Source organism: Macaca mulatta, chromosome 1 (genome assembly GCF_049350105.2).
Source record: "Macaca mulatta isolate MMU2019108-1 chromosome 1, T2T-MMU8v2.0, whole genome shotgun sequence".
NCBI lineage: Eukaryota > Metazoa > Chordata > Mammalia > Primates > Cercopithecidae > Macaca > Macaca mulatta.
In genome coordinates, this window is record NC_133406.1 from 1,751,156 (window position 1) to 1,766,517 (window position 15,362).

General features: G+C 46.4%; 1 long non-coding RNA gene across 1 annotated transcript; it reads right to left on the minus strand.

The window, feature by feature from the left end:
• Positions 1 to 3,219: 3,219 nt before the first annotated feature.
• On the minus strand, positions 3,220 to 15,081 carry LOC114678594 (uncharacterized). The gene is made up of 3 exons (XR_013415808.1): positions 14,974 to 15,081; positions 8,126 to 8,196; positions 3,220 to 3,524 (listed from the first exon to the last, which is right to left on the minus strand). It is a non-coding gene; the product is annotated as an uncharacterized LOC114678594 (long non-coding RNA).
• Positions 15,082 to 15,362: the final 281 nt, after the last annotated feature.

The following is a 15,362-nucleotide window of genomic DNA, read 5'->3' on the forward strand; positions in this document are numbered from 1 at the left end:
TGGCTGGCAGGACCATAATATTTGATGATCCCTGGCGGAGGCCACTCGTCCTCTTGCCGTCTTCGGCATCCTCTTACCTTTACAACCCGTTTTCCTCTGTTTAAGTTATATACAGGGACTCCGAGGGTGTCGGGGTTTTCCGACATAAAGGCAAAGAGGTTTTGGGAATCAGAGTGTAAAGGAATTGTGAAAAAAGCATCGTTTAGGTTTAGAACAGAAAAATGGGTGGTATTGGAGGGAATTGTGGCAAGTAAAGTATATGGGTTAGGAACTACTGGATGTACTGGGAGTACAGCTTGGCTAATGAATCTGAGGTCCTGGACTAAGCGGTAAGTTCTATCTGGTTTTTTAACAGGTAGAATTGATGTGTTAAAAGGGGAGTCTGTTGGGTGGAGTAGGTGACTGGTGAGGAGGCGAGAAATGATAGGGCTTTAGGCCTATGAGAGCTGGTTGGGGGTGGGATACTGCTTCTGTGAGAGGAACTGGGGGGCTCTTTAAGGGTAATGCAGATGAGGGTGTGGTGTTTTGCGACTGAGGGTGTGGAATTATCCCAAACTATGGGGTAACTATGGATGGGGAATAAGGAAAGGTTGCATGTTTTAGGGTGGGAGGTTGGAGGAGTAGAAGAAAGCTAGAAGTACGGGAGGGGTCTGGGTGGATGCGTTGGGTACCATGGAGAATGTGGAAGTGGAGAGTAGTGTAGAGTGTTGAAAGGATGTCTCTGCCTAGAAGTGGAGTTGGGCATGAGGGCAGGACTAAGAGTGAGTGAAGGAAAAGGCATGAAGGGAGCAGAAGAGTGGAGCGGTGGTTCAGGGTTTGGAGACTTGTCCATCAATTCCTACAACAGAGACTTGGGAGGACTGGGTGGGTCCTGAAAAGTCAGGTAAAGCAGAGTATGTTGCCCTGGTATTAATCTAAAAAACATACTGGCCTACCTGCCACCATCAGGGTTACCCTTGGCTCAGATGAAGTGATGGTAGTTGCCGGGGCGTCCATTCCAGGGCACCATCAGTCTTCAGCAGCAAGGCCGATGAGATCTGAGTAGGAGGTTTTGGCTGGCTCAGGAAGGGATGGGGGTGGTCCTTACAGGGGCCGCTCACAGTCCAACTTCCAGTGGGGTTTTCCGCAGAGGGGGCATGGCCTGGTGGGCTTACCCGGGTTTGGGCATTGTCTGGACCAGTGGCCTACATTGCCGCACTTGAAACAGGCGCCAGGTGGAGGTGGATTACCAGGAGGCTTCCGTGTGGACCCACAGCCCCGTGGGCCTGCAGGGCCCCTGATGGCAGAGGCAAGCATTTGGAACTGCCTGTTTTTGCCTTTATTTTCCTTATCATGATTGTTAAAGACTCTGAAAGCTAAATTAAGAAGGCTAGTTGTGGAGTTTGAGGGCCGTCGTGAACCTTCTGAAGCTTGTGCCAGATATCAGGGGTGGATTGGGAGATGAACCGAAGGTTAAAAATAGTAGTTCCTTCTGGGCTGGCTGGGTCTAGGTTGGTATACTTTCTCATGGCTTCAGTTAAACGAGAGAGAAAAAGGGCTGGGTTTTCGTCGGGACCTTGGGTGATTCCTGAAAGTTTTTCATAGTTGACTGCTTTATGGGCCCCATTTTTGAGTCCTGCAGGAGACACACAATCATGTGGTCTCGATGGCGGCGTCCAGAAGCCCCGTCTTGATAATTCTAGAGGGGGTCCTGGTTGGGGACTGCCTCTGTGCCAGGAGGCTGGGCAGGAGCCTGGTGATGAATTGTATCTGCAGGTGCCTGAGTTAGGGTCCAGATATGGTCTCAGTCTTCTGGGGTGATGGTGGAAGAGAGGATAAAGTAGAGGTCATGCAAGGTTAGTTCATAAGACTGGGTGAGGTATGGAATTCTCTAATATAAGAGGTAGGGTCTTCTGGAAATGAACCGAGTCTTTTGTTAATTTGAGAGCGATCAGCGAGGGAGAAGGGAACATGAACTCTAACAATACCTTCAGTTCCTGCTACTTCCTGAAGGGGGCACTCTAGCACAGGCACTGAAGTAAGGGTGGGGCATGGGCCAAAGATGGCGCCTGAGGGAGTAGGGGCTGGAGAGAAGGAAGGACCTGGAAGTGGTTCCTGCTGAGGGTTTGAAGGGGGAAGCCGGGTTGAGTTAACAGGCCGTAGAGGCTACATAGGGGTGTAAGGTGGCAAGAAGGGTTTACAAGCCTCAGGTGAGGGCGATGGGGGAGGAGAATGGCTACAGGCGATACTAAATTGTCCTGAGGACCGGATGGTGTGGGAAAAGGAGTGGATACTGCTGACTGGGAAGATGGCGGCTGCGAAGATACAGAGGAGCCTGGGGGGGGGGGGGTTAAAGAAAAGGTTGAGAGGGAGAGGAAGGAGCTGGGAGGGGTGGGCAGCAGTCTGCTGGATCACACGTGGAAAAAGAGGTAGGGTTGGGAGGAGAAATGCGATCAAGGCGGCGAGAATGGAGGAGAAGAAACAGGTGAGCAAGAACTGCAGAGGTCGGGTTGTGATCTGAGTGCAAAAAGGCCTGGACATAAGGACATAAGGAATTTCTCCCCATTTCTCCAGTCATCAGCAATAGTTGCTTAAGTCAGTTAAAATTGCAAAGTTGAATGTTCCATTTGCAGGCCCGTTATCTAATTTGTACTGCGGCCAGACTGAATTGAAAAAAAGACAAGGCGCTTAGGGCAGACATCTTGCCTGAGGCCTAAGGTTTGCAGGTTTTTATGAGGCAGCCTAGCGGGCTGTCCTTTGGAATGGAAGACTGAGAATTTCCCATAACAGAGGGTAGGCTCTGGAGAACAATGAAAAGGAGACCATCCTGGACAGCCGGAGGGAGAAGATAAAAGGAGCGATTATCACCCCTGCCTTTTTCGTCCGGGAACGGGATCAAATGGTTTAGAGGCGACCCCCTAAGACCAGATGATCAGCGAGTGCCTGGCACATGCCCTAGCCTTCGGACCAAGCTTGGATTTTCCAACGGAGAAACCAAGAGAGGCCCTGAGGATTTTTCCCTGTTAACCGGGCTCCGGGAAACTTACAGGTAGGTGAGATGCGTGCAGAGAGGCGACTGGAGGCTGAGGAGCTTCCTTTGTCCCACTGCTGTGGCCGGCTCTCCGGGGTGCAGGGGTAGGTCCACGGGGGAGGCAGACCTGAGCCCCTCCAGGGTTTCAGCACCAGATTAGGGTATCATTTGAACCCCCGGAGCGCACCAACAAACAACACGAGGTGGTGTGGAGCAACACGCTGTTTTATTGGGCACCTGGGTGCAGACGGGCTGAGGCCTAAAATGGCGTCAGCACCAAATGAGGATGGGGCAGGGGTTTTATAGTGTCCTGTAAACAGGAAGTATCCCATTCTGACCGGACTGCTATGTAGTACCTGAATGGCCTCTCTCCATCCTTCGGGGTAGGTGTCTCCCCGCCAGGGTAGGTGTCTCCCGGCCCAGGTACGTGTCTTCCGGCGGGTCCTCTTCCAGCTTCTGCTATCTTGCTGACGCACGCTGCTGGCGCAAGCGGCCTTGTACCTTGGGACTGGGCCTGAGGAGGGAGGAGTTATTCATCTGCTTAAGCTTTCAGGCCCCGGGGGAGAATCTTTCAGGCATAAAGTAACGAACACTAATAAATGATTTTTAAATTACCACTGTGATAAGAGCTACAGATTAGGAATACATAGAGAATGTATCAGGGAATTTTCTCTTAGTTTGTAGGGCACAGAAGCCTTCCAGGAGAAGTAACTTTGAAAGGCAGATGTGGAAGATGAAGAAAAGGCAGCACAGGAATGGGATGAGGCAGGGCTGTCCATGGCTGGACGGACTTCAGGAGGACCCATGTAGCTTTGGGAACAAGGGACAGAGTGGCAACAGATCTTGTTGGAATGTACCTTGAGACCCTATCACAGCAGGGAGGTAGCATAACCAGGTTTACATTTTTACTTTATTTATTTTTTGAGACAGGGTCTCACTCTCTCATCCAGGCTGGAGTGCAGTGGCACCATCATAGCTCATTGCAGCCTTGAACTCCTGGACTCAAGCTATGCTTCTACCTCACCCTCCCAAGTAGCCGGGACTACAGGCATGCTCCACCATGCCTGGCTAATTTTTTAATTTATTTTTTGTAGAGACAAGGTTTTACCATGTTGCCCAAGCTGGTCTTGAACTCCTGGCCTCAGTCTCCCGAAGTGCTGAGATTACAAGTGTGAGCCACCTTGCTGGCTGAAGTTTGTATTTTTAAAGGTGGCTCTGCTGCAGTGGGGTGCAGAGGAGAGAAAAATGGGGTACAGAAGGATAATGGGGTACAGGGGGAGGGGACAGTGGGGAACAAGGGAGAAGATGGTGGGATGCTGGGGAGAGGGCAGCGCTGGGGGATTTCAGGTGAGTGTCAAGGCCACTGAGCTAGGACAGGTGAAATTCCAGCACAGAGCAGTTTGGAGGCAACCATATGGGTGAAGAAAAGTACAGAGATTTGAGAAGTATTTGGGTGGCAAGCTGGGAGGCAAACTTCCAGATTTCTACGTGAACACAGGGGCGATGTCTTGGGGAGGAAGGAATATTGTAGCAGGAGTTCAGTGTGGAACATGCAGAGCGAAAGGGTAGCCGTGGCGGGACACAGCTGAACATGCAAATCCAAAGAACAGAGAGCTTTAAGCTGCTGGGAAAATGTTGGGGGTCTTGCCCTGTTGCTGTAATTGAAGTTGTCAGAGTACATGAGGTGGTTAGGGAAGAAAGCACTCACAGACAAGTGGCTGGGCACAGTGGCTCACGCCTGTAATCCCAGCACTTTGGGAGGCCAAGGCGGTGGATCACTTGAGCCCTGGAGTTCGAGACCAGCCTGGGCAACATGGCAAAACCTCATCTGTATAAAAAGTACAAAAATTAGCTGGGTATGGTGGCGTGTGCCTGTAGTCCCAGCTACTCTGGAGGGTGAGGTGGAAGGATTGTTTGAGCCCAGGAGGCGGAGGATGCACCGAACCCTTGATCATGCCACTGTACTCCAGCCTGGGGTGACAGAGCAAAAACCTGTATTGAGATGGTTTGGCTCTGTGTGCCCACCCAAATCTCATCTCAATTTGTAATCCTCGTGTGTTGAGGGAGGAACCTGTAATCCCCATGGGTCGAAGGGGGCAGGTGATTGGATCGTGGGGGTGTCCCCATGATAAACAAAGGGTTGGAGAAATAAATGGGGAGTAGATATCACCTGTGCAGAGCTCCAAATGATTTACATAGATGATCTGTCCTTGAGGAGTGGGAGCATAACACTTCAGCCCTTAGGTATGGATTGTTTATAGTGACTGCCTCTCCATCTATACAGTGTGGAAAGGAGGAAAGAGTCACTGTATAATGGACAAATCTGACAACCATTACCTGAGGCAGGTGACCAAGGCCAACATCAACAATGATAAGTCAAGTTGACAGTTTGAACCCTTGAGAATGAAGTGCTGAGAAGGGCACTTTACCTCCGTGGTCTTCCAACCCCAAACCTTCCTCCCTCAAAACTCTCATCTAACCATGAGAAAATCATCAGACAGACTGGGCAAAGTGGCTTATGCCGGTAATCCCAGCACTTTGGGAGGCTGAGGCAGGAGGATCACTTGAGCCCACGAGTTCCAGACCAGCCTGGGCAACATAGTGAGATCTCATCTCTATTTAAAAAAAAGAAAAAAAGAAAATCATCAGACAAACCTTGATTGAGGGATATTTTACAAAATGTCACGATACCTCAAAACGATCAAGGTCATCAAAAACAAGAAAGTGTGAGAAACTGTCAGTCAAGGAGAGACTAAGGAGGCAGGACAGCTGGGTGCAAGGAGGCATCCTAGATCGATGTCCCAGAACAGTAAAGAGACATGACGTGAAAACTGAGGAAATCCGAACAAAGCATGGCCTTTAGTTAATAACGTATCTATATTGATTTATTAATTATAACATGTACCCAACAAATACATTAATAAAATACTAATAATAGAAGAAACTGAGTGTAGAGTTTATGGGAACTCTCCGCATTATCTTACCAATTTTTCTGAATGTCTAAAGCTCTCTTCTAAAAACTAAAGTTTACTTTTTAAAAAACTGATGTGAAATTTTTCTATGGCATCCTAGCGTATCGTTTGGGATTCCCAAAGTGGGGAATTAATGAGATAATTTTAGTTTGGCGAATGGATGCAGCGTTAAAAACACTAAGTTATATATGAAAAGTTATTCTTTTCTTCCACTCTTCTGGTGAGATCACACAGTGAGCCTTCTTCAGTGCTGGGATGTCTTCGTGGCTGCTTTGACACTGACTAACCTCCATTATTCAATGAAGACAAACTCACAGACCCGGCTGCTTTGACACTGACTAACCTCCATTATTCAATGAAGACAAACTCACAGACCTGGCTGCTTTGACACTGACTAACCTCCATTATTCAATGAAGACAAACTCACAGACCCGGCTGGACTCCAGTGTCTACAGTTCAATAGCATTGCTTTGTTTTGAGTTCATCTTCAGGCACCTTTTTTTTTTTTTTAGATGGAGTCTCACTGTCTCCCAGGCTGGAGTGCAGTGGCTTGATCTCGGCTCACTGCAAGCTCTGCCTCCTGGGTTCATGCCATTCTCCTGCCTCAGCCTCCTGAGTAGCTGGGACTACAGGCACCTGCCACCATGCCCTGCTAATTTTTTTTTTTTTTTTTTTTGTATTTTTAGTAGAGATGGGGTTTCACTGTGTTAACCAGGATGGTCTCAATCTCCTGACCTTGTGACCCGCCCGCCTCAGCCTCCCAAAGTGCTGAGATTACAGGTGTGAGCCACCACTCCTGGCCCTTAGACACCCTTTCTTTATGGCAAATGCTACCGGTTGTCCTTTTGTATGAGCAATCTGAAGCTTTCTTTGAAGAACTTGATTACAGTTATTAAAAGGAAGAACATCAAGTATACTGGCTGACAATGGTTACTTTTACCTGAGCCCTGTCAGTGTGAATTAAAACAATCCTCCTACCCTTTGCGTCCTGGAAATGGCTTCCAGCTGATAACTTACAGGTCCAAATTAACTACCTGGAGAAGGTTTTATGATTCGTGGCTTACATCCTGTCCCTGAGTTAAAAATCTTTGCGTTGAGTTCCTCAAATCTCATCATGCCTCCCATTCCATTCCAAAAAAAAAAAAAAAAATAGCTACTAAGATTTAAAAAATAAATAAATAAAAAATGACATACCTTTCTCACAATTTGTGGACAGAGGACAGACAGAACTCAGTCATCCCTCTGCTCACTGAGATAGATGCGTATCTGATGACTTCCTTTGGAAAGGCTAATCAGAAACTCAAAAGAATGCAACCCTTGTCTCTTACCTACCTATTACCTGGAAGCCCTCTCCTCGCTTCAAGTTGTCCTGCCTTTCCAGGCGGAACCAATGAACATTTTACATGTGCTGATTGATGTCCTATGCCTCCCTAAAATGTATAAAACTGAGCTGTGCCCGATCACCTTGGCACATGTCATCAGGACCTCCTGAGGCTGTGTCATGGGTGTGTCCTCAACCTTGGCAAAATAAACTTCCTAATTGACTGAGACTCAGATACTCTTTGATTTACAAAACATTTATCAAAATTATGTCTGCCTCCACGGCCTTAATTTCAGTTGACACAGCAAAGAACTTCCCTTCCTCACATGACTTAGAGAGGGCTTGAAGATGCACCCTTGTTGACCTGGCATAAGACCACACACAGACCTTCCAAATTCTCACTCATTGTCCCACAAATGATTAGGCTGACTGCCTGTACTCACTGATCCATCAGAATAGAGTATTCGTTAGCCAAATTCTCCTCCCAGGCCCCTGATCCTGGACCCACCCTCAGCCTGGGGCAGCAGACAGCCCCTCCCAAGAACAGGCTGGAAGCCTGGTAAAACATTCTCTATCTACTCTCCATTCACCCCACCTCCCATCCCTCCCTTCATTAGGCTCCTCCCATTTCCCCACACTTCTTTCTTCCTAGCTTTAGTCACTCTTCCCTCTAGAAGAAAAACCCCTTTCTACGCAACCTTTGAGATGCTGGCAGATTTCACGGTGGGAGTGTTCTCCCTATTGAAATAGTCCCCCCTTCCTATTACAACAGCCCCTTCCCCTTCCTCTTGCAATAATCCTTTTCTAAAAACTGACTCTTACCAAGTCTGGAGTTTTTTTTGTACTTGACACAGTACAGGTGGCATTCGCAGTGGCGATATGATGAAAGTGCTCTGTGAATAAATTAAGAATCAGAAATGCTATAGTCGTAAGACAAAACAAGACAGTGGTTTGGGGAGATATCTTCCCATGTTCATTTTGAATCCTTGCTGTTCGGCTGGATGCTGTAATAATCGTGAGCTCATGTCTTCGTCACACAGGCTCAAAAAAGCACCTGGATCTGGGAGGTGTTTAATAATATTCTGGGTGTGGTGGTGCAAGCCTGTAGTCCCAACTACTCAGGAGGCTGAAGTGGAAGGATAGTTTAAGCCCAGAGTTCAAGTCCAGCCTGGGTCACATTGCCAGACCTCATCTCAAAAGTAAATAAACAGGCCAGGCCGGGCGTGGTGGCTCAAGCCTGTAATCCCAGCACTTTGGGAGGCCGAGACGGGTGGATCACGAGGTCAGGAGATCGAGACCATCCTGGCTAACACGGTGAAACCCCGTCTCTACTAAAAAATACAAAAAACTAGCCGGGCGAGGTGGCGGGCGCCTGTAGTCCCAGCTACTCGGGAGGCTGAGGCAGGAGAATGGCGTGAACCCGGGAGGCAGAGCTTGCAGTGAGCCGAGATCCAGCCACTGCACTCCAGCCTGGGCGACAGAGCGAGACTCCGTCTCAAAAAAAAAAAAACAGGCCAGGTGCCGTGGCAAATACCTGTAATCCCAGCACTTTGGAGGTGGAGGCGGGCAGATCACTTGAGCCCAGGAGTTCGAGACCAACCTGCATAATGTGTTGAAACCCAGTCTCTACTAAAAATTTTAAAAATTAGCTGGCCGTGGTGGTGAGCACCACGTAGTCAGCTACTGTAGTCAGCTACTCAGGAGGCTAAGGTGGGAGGATCGCTTGAGCCCAGGGAGTTGAGGCTGCAGTGAGCCATGATCATGCCCCTGCATTCCAGCCTGGGCAGTGAGAGTGAGATTCCGTCTCAAAAATGAATAAATAAACAAACGTGTCTAATCAACTCATCTATTTAACTAACATTGCATATATTGCACATGTACTTTTCTTTCTTTATGTCTTCTTTTTCTTTTCTTTCTTTTTTTTTTCTTTTTTTTTTTTTTGATACTAGTTCTCCCTCTGTCACCCAGGCTGGAGTGCAGCGGCATGTTCATGGCTTACTGCAACCTTGAACTCCTGGACTCAAGCAGTCCTCCCATCTCAGCCTCTGGACTACAGGTGTGTGCCACCACACCTGGCGAGTTAAAAAAATTTTTTTTGTAGAGATGAGGGTCTCGCTATGTTGCCCAGGCTGGCCTTGAACTCCTGGGCTCAAGTGATCCTCCTGCCTAGGCCTCTCAAAGCACTGGGATTATAGGCATGAGCCACCAGGCTCAGCAGACATCTTAATTTTTAGCCCACTGTGGCCCATGTGAGATGTCTGACTCCAGAATTGCAAGATAATAAATATATTTTATTTATATTTATTTATTTATTTATTTATTTATTTATTTATTTATTTTGAGACGGAGTTTCTTTTTTTTTTTTTTTTGAGACGGAGTCTCCCTCAGTGGCCCAGGCTGGAGTGCAGTGGCTGGATCTCAGCTCACTGCAAGCTCCGCCTCCCGGGTTCACGCCATTCTCCTGCCTCAGCCTCCCGAGTAGCTGGGACTACAGGCGCCTGCCACCTCACCCGGCTAGTTTTTTGTATTTTTTAGTAGAGGCGGGGTTTCACCGTGTTAGCCAGGATGGTCTCGATCTCCTGACCTCGTGATCCTCCCGTCTCGGCCTCCCAAAGTGCTGGGATTACAGGCTTGAGCCACTGCGCCCGGCCGAGACGGAGTTTCATTCTTGTTGCCCAGGCTGGAGTGCAGTGGCATGATCTCGGCTCACTGCAACCTCCACCTCCTGGGTTCAAGGGATTCTCCTGCTTCAGCCTCCCGAATAGCTGGGATTAGAGGCATGTGCCACCATGCCCGGCTAATTTTGTATTTTTAGTAGAGATGTTGTTTCTCCATGTTAGTCAGACTGGTCTCGAACTCCCTACCTCAGGTGATATGCCCACCTCGGCTTCCCAAAGTGCTGGGATTACAGGCATGGGCCACCGTGCCCAGCCTAAATATATTTTATTTTAAACAATTAAATTTGTGGTAATTTTTATAGCACCAATAGGAAATTAATACAACACATAGCTATAGTTATATATGCTATATATACGTGCTATTGTATGTATAAAATATTTTGGGGAGATTCACATAGCAATGTTAACATCATTTCCTTTGGAAAATGGAACTGAAGGTCTAGGTGATAAAAGGTCACAGGGAGATTTTTCATGTTTTGGTTTGTCCTTTTGAATTTTGAAGGTTTTTAAAAATTTTTTAAAAATTTTTTTTTGGAGACGGACTCTTGCTCTGTTGCAATGATGTGATTTCGGCTCACTGCAACCTCCACCTCCTGGGTTCAAATAATTATCCTGCCTCAGCCTCCCTAGTAGCTGGTATTACAGGCACACAACATCACGTCTGGCTAATTTTTATATTTTTAGTAGAGATGGGGTTTTGCCATGTTGACCAGGCTAGTCTTGAACTCCTGATCTCAAGTGATCTGCTCGCCTCGGCCTCCCAAAGTATTGGAATTACAAGCGTGAGCCACCGCGCCCAGCCTGAGTACTCTTTTTTTTTTTTTTTGGAGGTGGAGTCTCGCTCTGTCATCCAGGTTGGAGTGCAGTGGCGCCATCTCAGCTCACTGCAGCCTTGACCTCCCGGGTTCAAGCGATTCTCCTGCCTCAGCCTCCTGAGTAGCTGGGATTACGGACACATGCCACCATACCTGGCTAATTTTTGTGTTTTTAGTAGAGATGGGGTTTCACTATGTTTGTCAGGCTGGTCTTGAACTCCTGAGCTCAGATAATCCACCTGTCTCGGCCTCCCAAAATGCTGGAATTACAGGCATGAGCCACAGTGCCCGGCCCCTGAGTACATTTTTAAACACTGAATTAAATTTTAAAACTTTTTTGTTGTTGAGAGGGAGTCTTGCTCTGTCGCCCAGGCCAGAGTGCAGTGGCGTGATCTCAGCTCACTGCAACCTCCGCCTCCCGGGTTCAAGAAATTCTCCTGCCTCAGCCTCTGGAGTAGCTCGGACTACAGGCACATGCCACCACGCCTGGCTATTTTTTACTTTATTTTATTTTTATTTTTGTATTTTTAGTAGAGACAGGGTTTCACCATGCTGGCCAGGCTGGTCTCAAACTCCTGACCTAGTGATCCACCCACCTCAGCCTCCCAGATTGCTGGGATTACAGACGTGAGCCACCATGCCTAGCATGAAAACCTTTTTTATACAAAAATTAGCCGGGCATGGTGGCATGCACCTGTAATCCCAGTTACTGACTGAATGGAAATCAGCCTGACTCCCAGGCTGACAAAGGAGGATTCTTGAGTCCGGGAGTCCGAGGCCGCTGTGAGCTGAGATTGTGCCACTAATCTCCAGCCTGGGTGACAGAGCGAGACCTTGTTTCAAAACAAAAAAACCCACTTTCTTCTTGGTGGGTTTCTCTGTTGTATGTCCTAGGCAATCTCTAGCCCTTCAGCTTCACAGGGTAAATGTACTTAAATTGTCCTAGGCAATCTATCCCATCAATGTTTTTTGTTTTTTGTTTTTTTTTTGAGACGGAGTCTTGCTCTGTGGCCCAGGCTGGAGTGCTGTGGCTGGATCTCAGCTCACTGCAAGCTCCGCCTCCTGGGTTCACGCCATTCTCCTGCCTCAGCCTCCCGAGTAGCTGGGACTACAGGCACCTGCCACCGCGCCCGGCTAGTTTTTTGTATTTTTTAGTAGAGACAGGGTTTCACTGTGTTAGCCAGGATGGTCTCGATCACCTGACCTCGTGATCTGCCCGTCTCAGCCTCCCATAGTGCTGGGATGACAGGCTTGAGCCACCGCGCCCGGCTTATCCCTTCAATGTTAAAGCGAGAATGTACTCTTCCAGTGCTGTGGTTTGAATATGGCTTGTCCCCACAAAAACTCATGTTGAAACCTAATTCCCAATGTGGCAGTGTTGAGAAATCGGACCTTTAGGAGGTGATGGTACCATGAAGGCTCTGTTCTCGTGAATGAATTACTTATTCATGGATTACCTGATTAATGGGTTATCATAGGAATGGAGCTGGCAGCTTAATAAGTAAAGGAAGAGAGACCTGAGCTATCGCACTCAGCCCTCTTGCTTTGTGATGCCCTGCCCACCTCGTAACTCTGCAGTCTCCACTAGAAAGAAGGTCCTTACAAGGTGCAGCCCCCCACTCCATTCAGTTCAGTCTACTCCAGCTCACTCAACTCCTCTCCATTCCATTTCACTTATTCCATTCTACTCCATTTGTTTCCATCCCACTGCATTCCGTTCTGTTCTATTCTAGTCTATTCTAGTCTGTTCTATTCCATTACACACCACTCCACTTCATTTTATCTTTTTCTATCCTATGCTACCCCTTTCTACTCCACTCTATTTCATTTTGCATATTCTATTCCATTTCCTTCTATACTATTTCATTTTATTCCACTCCATTCTATTATCCCCTCCCTTCCATTATACTTCACTCCCTTCATTTCACTCCATCCCATTTTATTCTATTCTTTCTATTCTCTTCCATTCTTTTTCATTTTACTCCACTCTATTCCACACCACTCCATTTCATTCTATTATATTCTATTCAATTATATTCTGTTTCACTCTACTCCGTGCCATTTTTTTCCAATTTATTATATTTTATTCAATTTCATTCTTTTTGTTTGTTTGTTTTTTGTTGTTGTTGTTGTTGTTTTTTGAGATGGAGTCTCACTCTGTCGCCAGGCTGGAGTGCAGTGGTGCGATCTTGGCTCACTGAAACCTCTGCCTCCTGGGTTCAAGTGATTCTCCTGCCTCAGCCTCCCGAGTTGCTGGGATTACAGGCACCTGCCACCACGCCTGGCTAATTTTTATATTTTTAGTAGAGACGGGGTTTCACCATGTTGGTCAGGCTGGTCTCGAACTCTTGACCTCGTGCTCTGCCCACCTCGGCCTCCCAAAGTGCTGGGATTACAGGCGTGAACCACTGTACCTGGCCGATTTCATTCTTTTCAATTCCCTTCCACTGCATTCTGTTACATTCTATGCCATTCCACTCCACTCTATTCTACTCCACTGTATTCTACTCCACTCCTTTGTATTCTAGCTTATTATGTTCAATTATATTCTGTTTTATACCACTCCATTCCATTTTATTTCAATTTATTCTAGTCTAGTCTATTTCATTTTACTCCATTCCATTCTATTCTATTCTACTGTTATATTCCACTCCACTCCACTTCATTCTTATTCCATTCCATTCTATTTCATTACGCTCCATTGTATTCCACTCCACTCAACACCATTCTGTTCAATTCAGTTGTCTTTCACTATACTTCACTTGCCTTCATTCCATTCCATTCTGTTTTCCATTCCACTCCATTCCATCCTATTCAATTCTATTTCATTCTATCTTACTGTATTCCATTATACTTTAATTGATTCTAATATATTCCTTTCCACTTCATTCTATTCTATTTCTTTCCACTGTATTCTATTCCATTCATTTCCAGTACATTCTATTTTCACTTCGTTCTATACTATTTCTTTCCACTGTATTCCATTCCATTCATTTCCACTCCATTCTATTTCCACTTCATTCTATTATTCTATTTCCACTGCATTCCATTCCATTCATTTCCACTCCATTCTATTTCCACTTCATTCTATTCTGTTTCTTTCCACTGTATTCCATTCCATTCATTTCCACTCCATTCTATTTCCACTTCATTCTATTCTATTTCTTTCCACTGTATTCCATTCCATTCATTTCCACTCCACTCCCTTGACTTCATTGCACTCCATTCCTTCCCACTCTATTGTACTCCACTTCACCCCATTCCACTTACTCCATTCTATTATATTTCAGTCTAGTCAACTCTATTCTGCTTTATTTCACTCCTGTCCTACTCCATTCCATTCCACTCCATTCTGTTCCATTTCACTCCACTCCTATTCTATTTCCTTCAGCTCTGTTCTATTCCACTTCACACCATTCTGTTCAATTCAGTTTAATCCAATTCTATTCTTTCTATTCTATTCCATTACATTCTCTCTACTTGTCTCCTATTCTATTCCACTCGCTTTTTTTTTTTTTTTTTTTTTTTTTTTTTTTTTTTTGAGGTGGAATCTTTCTCTGTCACCTAGGCTGGAAGCCAGTGGCACGATCTTGGCTCACTGCAACCTCTGCCCCCCAGGTTCAAGGGATTCTCTTGCCTCAGTCTCCTGAATAGCTGGGATTACAGGCATGTGCCACCATGCCCGGCTAATTTTTGTATTTTTAGTAGAGATGGGGTTTCACCATGTTGGTCAGGTTGGTCTCAAAGTCTTGGCCTCAAGTGATCCACCCACCTCAGTCTCCCATATAGAATGGAAATAGTTCCATAGTGGACATCCTACATCACAGGCTACCACGTCCCTGCAGAACAGTAGGATTTAGCTAGCTATGGTCCTATAGGGGAGAGCCGTTAGCTATTCTACATAACCAACAGTATGCAGCCTATAGCATTCACAAGAAGCATGGCAACTCCTGTTGGAGTGGCTTCTCCTATTCAGAGACTGCATAGTCACAAGGCATATTTACCTAGACCCAACACTTTTTCAGTCATGATTCATCCTTGCCCTGATTCTAAGTAAATCAAAGATGTTTAAACCTCCCTGTATCCTGAGTTGGTAATAATTAACCAGGTTACCACATTAGTTCAACATACTGACAAGAAAACATAAAAAAGGCATATAATTACTTGGCCTACACACCTTACGATGTGGGGACCATCTTCTGTTCTCCTCTGAGGACTTCCACCAGCTGAAGAAACCATGAGACATCCCACAGCAATCCCCTCCTTTCCATTGCAGACAGTGCTAAAAGCACTCCAGGCCTTCAAGCCTGCTGAGCTGTTCTTGGTGTGGTCCTCATAAGCTTGCCTGCCAACTGCACAGCTCTCTCGGAGGAGTCCTCCTCCATGTCACTATTATTAGATAACTGTTATGAGCTGCTTTTCTCCGTGTGAATCATCCACATTTTTGCCTATGGGAGAAAATTTAGCCCATACCCCTAAGGACTGATGGATATATTCAGCTAAATAAGACTTCCTAGACATTACAAATTTTCAAAGGCATGATTTTTAATCTCAAATGAATAAGTG